Below are 6,291 nucleotides of genomic sequence, written 5' to 3' on the forward strand. Positions count from 1 at the left end.
ACACCAGAAGCTAAATTTATGTGTAAAGGATCAGGGCATACATCAAGCTTGCATTTGGTCCTTCTTTATGCATTGAGAAACCAGGCTTCAAAGACAGCATTTTCAGGTCTTGGTGGAAGGCTCTCAGTCATGGCAAGTGTCGGAAAATACTTTTGCAATACCTAGATGAGGAATTAGTTCTGTTTAAAAATAAAATTTCATGAGTGTGTCTGTGTGTGAGCTCTAATGTAGATATAAATGCAGTTCATAAGTCTGAGGCAATTTATATTGATGGGCAGTGCCCATTAAACCTAGGTATATGGCTCCTATCTCTTTCAAGTCTCTTGTATAAGATAACCACGGTCATGCTTTCAGATATTCTTAATCAAACTGTTTGTCAGATACCTCATCTCATGAACTTCCTATGAAGCCATTACAAAATCTTTAAATTTTTCGGTCCTTCTGGCTTGATTGCTTGCTGACCTGGGAGATTATGATGGAACTGTGTGAACTTTGCTGGTCACATTTCTGTTACATGGTCACTCCACATTCTTTGTTTTGACGCAGGTTCAATTCTCCCTCCTCTGATGCTTCTTTTTCCCAAGGGCATTTTGTATGGCTCCAAAGGGGCAAGCAGTGCCCCAGGACAAGTAGATATTACACCTGGAGCTCCTGATGCTGCTAGCTGAAGAATCATCCCAAGGGCTGAAGCTGTTCAGTACTTTAGGTTTTGGTTAGGCTGTGATCTCGCTTCTGTTTACAAGGAACTACAAAACCATGAAATGGCTTTCAATAAATCTCATGACTGGCAGCTATTAAAGTTGCAAATGTCTAAGTTTCTCGTATGGAGAGAGGGGAAAAGAAGGAAAGCAAATGGGAATCCTGAGCTGCTTTTTTCCCTTGTTGTGGAGTCGTTGATTGCCACTGGGTTCCCACTGTGATTTGCACTTTTGGTTTAATGAAAAAGAGAAGTATGTAGTGAGGCAACAATGTTTAATGATGCCGTATTTTTCTGAGTAGCGTAAATGAGAGGTGATCAAGAAGTTCCAGAGCCACCAATAACTAGGGTTTGAGAAAATACTCCAGTAACTCTATATAATGGCATGTTTTGCTCTTTTTTACACAACTGTTCTGGGTCACTGTCTGAAACGATGTCAGGATGGATGCATGTTTGGCTGTACCTGATAAAGCTGCTTTTCACCACATTTCTATGGTTCAGTTGGAGTATGATCTTTATCTAAAACAGAGGCCAGAAGTTCTGTGTGCATACCTAAGAGAGATACACCTATAGCTATAACACAGTTTTCAAGTAACCTGCACCTTACAGGTGACCAGTAGGGCTTTTTATCTTGACAGTTTCCACTTGAATAGATTCCTTAATTTAAATTTCACAGCTTTAGTTCTTTACTCATTGTGGTTCATGAAGCAATTTGAAGTAATGTAATTGGGTACAACAGAAAGACATCTACGCTTAACCTTGCTAGCCATCAGTAGTCACAATTAATAATGACTATAAAGGCCTTCATAATGAAAGATAATCAGTATGAAAATGTCATTGCATTTAATTAATTATGGATATTTTGATGGTAATGAGCTAATCATTATGAGCTTTCAGGTTTTGCACCACCAGCTCAGAATGTTTCGGAAAAGAGGGAACTGACACTTTGCAAACTTGAGGTGAAACTGAAAGAGGGATATGAAGATGTCATAAGATTCTTCAAGCCAATGAGTAAGTGTCCCTTCAGCACTGCAGCAGCTTTTCTCTTCCCTTTCCCCTTCTGCATCACTTCCAGGCCACTCTCCCAACCCCTACCTGTCAGCATTTAGTGTATTTAAAGGCCTCAGTTTGATAAAACTAACTATAAAACTCCCTAGGTCTCTTCAAAATGGTATTGGTAAATGTCCCTTGGAAACAATCATAAATGTGCTTCCGCTGTGACAAAACCCTTCACTGTCAGTGATGCCATTGTCCTAGAAATGCTGGGCAGTTCGGCACAGGATGAGCCATATACTGAGACCAGTCTGGCACATCCTAGGTGAGAGAAGGGGTTTGCCCCACAGGAGCATCTCTCCCACTTCTACTTCCTAGGGAAGGCTCCAGGGCGTTAGCTTAGACTGAACTGCTCACCTGGACTGCTGATCTTAAATGAGAACTACATTGTTTCATAAAATTATTGAGAAGGAAATTGCAATGCTAATTTACTAGTATCAATAGTAAAGAGAATATCTATTAATACAGAGTGCTTGGCATATACAAAAATTTCAAGCCTGGTTCCCTAACTGGATTACAGATGAAGGGAAAGGAGCAACAGCAAAACCACTGTTCGCTTGGTATGATTTTGCGATTAATATCCATATGCCACTGCTGCTGTTACGACTAGCTAACCTTAAGAAAACATAGAGGGCCTGTGAAGTGACTGATGCTCATTTTCAAAAACTGAATTCAGCTACCAGTAGTGTCTGTGATAAACATCAGGCTGACAATGCAGCCAAGCTCGGGAGTGTTACTGGAAACAAATTATGCTTTGCAGTGGCTCTGAAAGTGTCACATGGGAGATGTGGTGCCAGGTTTTGTAGGAATTAAATATACAAATGTAGGTACTGTTGATAACTACCTTATACACGTAAGCCTTTCCTACAGCGGATCTCATGATTATCACTAAGACTATTCCTAAATAGTAAATTTGAAAAATAATAAATTTTTTTTTCAATAACTGGGTTCGATACCTTGGGATTTTGTTCCTATCAGCTGAATTTCAGGTGCTTGTAGAAACATGCAGTTAGTGCCAAGCAGAGAGATGGCTAGTTGCAATGTGTTCTATGCTGATTCCTTAAAAAAAATAAAAAAAGTAAATCTTAAATCTATTTTCTGTTTTTAAACTAGAAACAGTCCAGTCAGGAAATCTAATTTCTTTCCGACTGTCTTTACAGATCTAAGTACAAAAAAGTGGAACAAAAATGTTTAGATTCACTTTTGTGTCTGTTACTGAAACAAAGCAAATTAGTTCAGATTTTGTATTACATATTTTCAGCTTTTCTGCTAATTTTAAAATAAAGATTAGTTTTCGGGAAAGAATATACATGAAATTCAGTTATACTGTTTTCTGGCAGACTTACCCCATCAAAACATTCTAAACACCAAAATGACCATTTCCCTCCACCTAAGCATTACTCCTAGAATAGAGGTCTCGCATATTATTATTGCTTTTTTTTTTTAAAGCGTGCCGTCACAAAGAAGGACAAACCTTAGCTCCTTGTCATGTGGGAGAGGACCTTAACAAAACTGAATGCTTGCAAAATAAATGTTGTTCTTCTGAAACCGGCCAGAAGATGAAATGTTACATGCCGTTAAAAGATAGTAAGTATATTCTCTACATTGCTACCTCATAGCCAAATGCTGCCTCTGGTCACACAATGAGATTTTCATTTCTGTTTCTTCCTTTAGTTTTTCAGGTCACCACTCTCTTCAAACTAAGTATAAGCTTGCAGTAATTTTTGCATATGTATTAATATAGAAAACACTTAATTGATAAAGAATAGTCTGTAAAAATAATAGAGTGAAAGCTTTCTTTGTGGAAAGGAGGGTTTAATCCCAAGTGGTAGTGGCTCTCCGAAAGTGCTGTGAAGAAAAGGCGAAGGCATTAAATGTATTTAATCTGGTGAAGAGGAGGCTGATCAGTTATTGGATAGCTACCAAAGCCTGTTTAGAAGGGCAGTTACTATGATGAGGGAGCCACAAATTTTTCTTGGTAGAACCCGATGATACAGCAAGTGGGAACTGCCACTAATTGATGCTTGGAAAATTTAGCTCATACGGTAGGGGTAGAAAAATTCATTAGGAAAGTAATGTAACTCTACATCAAGTGATCAGGAAGGTGGTAGAGTCACAGTCCTTGAGGGTTTTAAGGACTTGCCTAGATGAATTACAACTTGACTTCACCATGATATCCTTGCTTCAGGAAGAAAGTTGGTCTTCATGATGTGCAGGAATCTCTTAGAACCAAAATTTCTGTGTTTCTGTGTTCTCAAGTTCTGGCCCTAACATAATATTTTACCTTTTTACTTTGAGCATAGACTTGGTGTGCATGATTTTTTTCCTCTCTCATACGAAAGAATGCAGCAAACTATGTTTGTACTTCTCCAGCTGGAAGAAGAGAAGGCTCAGGGGAAGCCTGATAGCAGCCTTCTGGTACCTGAAAGGTACCTACAGGAAAACTGGGGAGGAACTGTTTGCAAGGGCACGTAGTGATAGGATGAGGGGCAATGGTTTTAAACTAGAGCAGGGCAGATTTAGATCAGACATTAGGAAGAGGCTCTTTACAATGAGGGTAGTGAGACACTGGCACAGGCTGCCCGGAGAGGTAGTGGAGGCCCCATCCCTGGAGACGTTCAAGGCCAGGCTGGATGCGGCTCTGAGCAACCTGATGGAGTTAAAGATGTCCCTCCTCACTGCAGGGGCTTGGACTAGATCGCCTTTAAAGGTCCCTTCCAACCCAACACATTCTGTGATCTCTGGGTTTTCTGTCAAGAACAATGTCAAGATACTTGAGTTGTATTTGGAGATTGATCACACACTTAAATAGAAACAGACCCAAATATTGCCATGTTTTCTAACACAGCAATTCCTGTTGTATTTTATCCTTTTTTTCACCAACAAGTAAGCAGGAAGAGCTCTCAAACACAGGCCATCTTGTCAAACATGGATGTTAACTTAGTAAAACGAAGCCATAATCTAGAACTTAATGCTTTAAGTCTTCCTGATGTAATTCAGCATACCTCCATTGATTTCAGAGGTAATACCCAATTTTCAGAAGAGCTGACTTAACACAGATATGTAACCCCAAAGGCATACTTATAAGCTAACGTGAGTTCACTTTCTGCTTGTTTGTGCTTACTCAGAAGCACACAGAGGCCAGGATCAAACTTTGAAATTTTTCTTGAAGTTGAGAAGCTCCACAATCCAGTGCTAGGGCAGCTGTAATTACTACTAGCTAGATAGCTTTTGATAAAAGAAAGTACCATTCATCAGCATGAGGCCATTAGAATGTTTGTTAGTCAGAGGCATACTGCAGAAATGAAATGTTTTCATAATTTTCATTCCCCACTTGGGCCTTTATGTTATATATGGAAGACACTTCACTATAGCATGGAGAAGAAGCTGTACAGTGAAAATTACATCTCTTCTGCTCATTTTTAGGACACACATTCAAGCAAATGTTAAAATTAAATATGCTTATTCAGCTGCGACTGCTTGAATCTTCATTCCTGTTAAGCTTTTATTGTTTGGACATAAATATCAAGGGCTGACTATTTTACAGAATTATTTGTTCATAGATTAATTAGCTACTTGAATGCTCCTGGATGTACTACATATGTCCAAAGAAAATACGAACACTTACTGCCCTGGGAGCACATGCTGTTTCCCTCATAGCAATCTGTTGGCAAAATAGAAGCACTTAACACATTTTAGACTCATGGTACTTGTATTTCTGTAAGGTGGTCATGGGCAACATACTTGAATGGTTCTTATCTGGGAGTTTTGTTTCCAGTTTCACTAGGAATAAAATGAGGTTTTAAGAAAACGCCACAAAAGTTATGAACTGAAATAGATAAATCACAATAATTTGCATGAATTTGTTTCCATTCTTAAAGAAACTTCTAAGAGATTTTAGATTTATTTTTTGTTTATTTTTTTCCCCCATGTCATGGACTCAGACCCCAGTTGCTTCTAAAACTAATTTAACACTTGGGCTGTTTGAACTCAGGCCAAGTTTGAGACTTGATCTTTCTCACCTGTGCTCATTTCTAACACCCACTTTTTTCCATTGTGCTGCTGGCTGAGATACATACATGCCTTAAAGGCTAACCTGTGCCACCTATACCTCAATATGTATCTCAGAATGATTCGTAACTAATGCAAACTTCTGCTGACTTTACAGACACGCAACAGGTATTTCGACTGGTTATGCTTGCTGCAGGAGTATTTTTGATCTTGGCGTGTCTACCACACTTGTGCTGTGCCTGTCTGAGGAGAAGGTAAGCATTAGAGCACGACCAGACCAAATCTATGATAGGCTGCTTCTAAATGTGGGAAATATGGACAACTGACATGTCTGAAGTCAGTGAGGAGAGAAAAGACTGGAAAAAAAGGCAAGAAACTAATGTGCAAATATAAAAAAATTAGTCCTATTTTAAAGTTGCATAAAACAGAGAGTCAGTTCGTCTTAAGGACAAAAAGGTTTTCTTAATGCCCCAGTACTCTTTCTAAAGACCCAGATACAAAGGATTTTGACTTAATCTTACTTCCCTTGC

The sequence above is a fragment of the Apaloderma vittatum genome, unplaced genomic scaffold, assembly GCF_000703405.1.
Source record: "Apaloderma vittatum isolate BGI_N311 unplaced genomic scaffold, ASM70340v1 scaffold3771, whole genome shotgun sequence".
In the NCBI taxonomy this organism is placed as follows: domain Eukaryota; kingdom Metazoa; phylum Chordata; class Aves; order Trogoniformes; family Trogonidae; genus Apaloderma; species Apaloderma vittatum.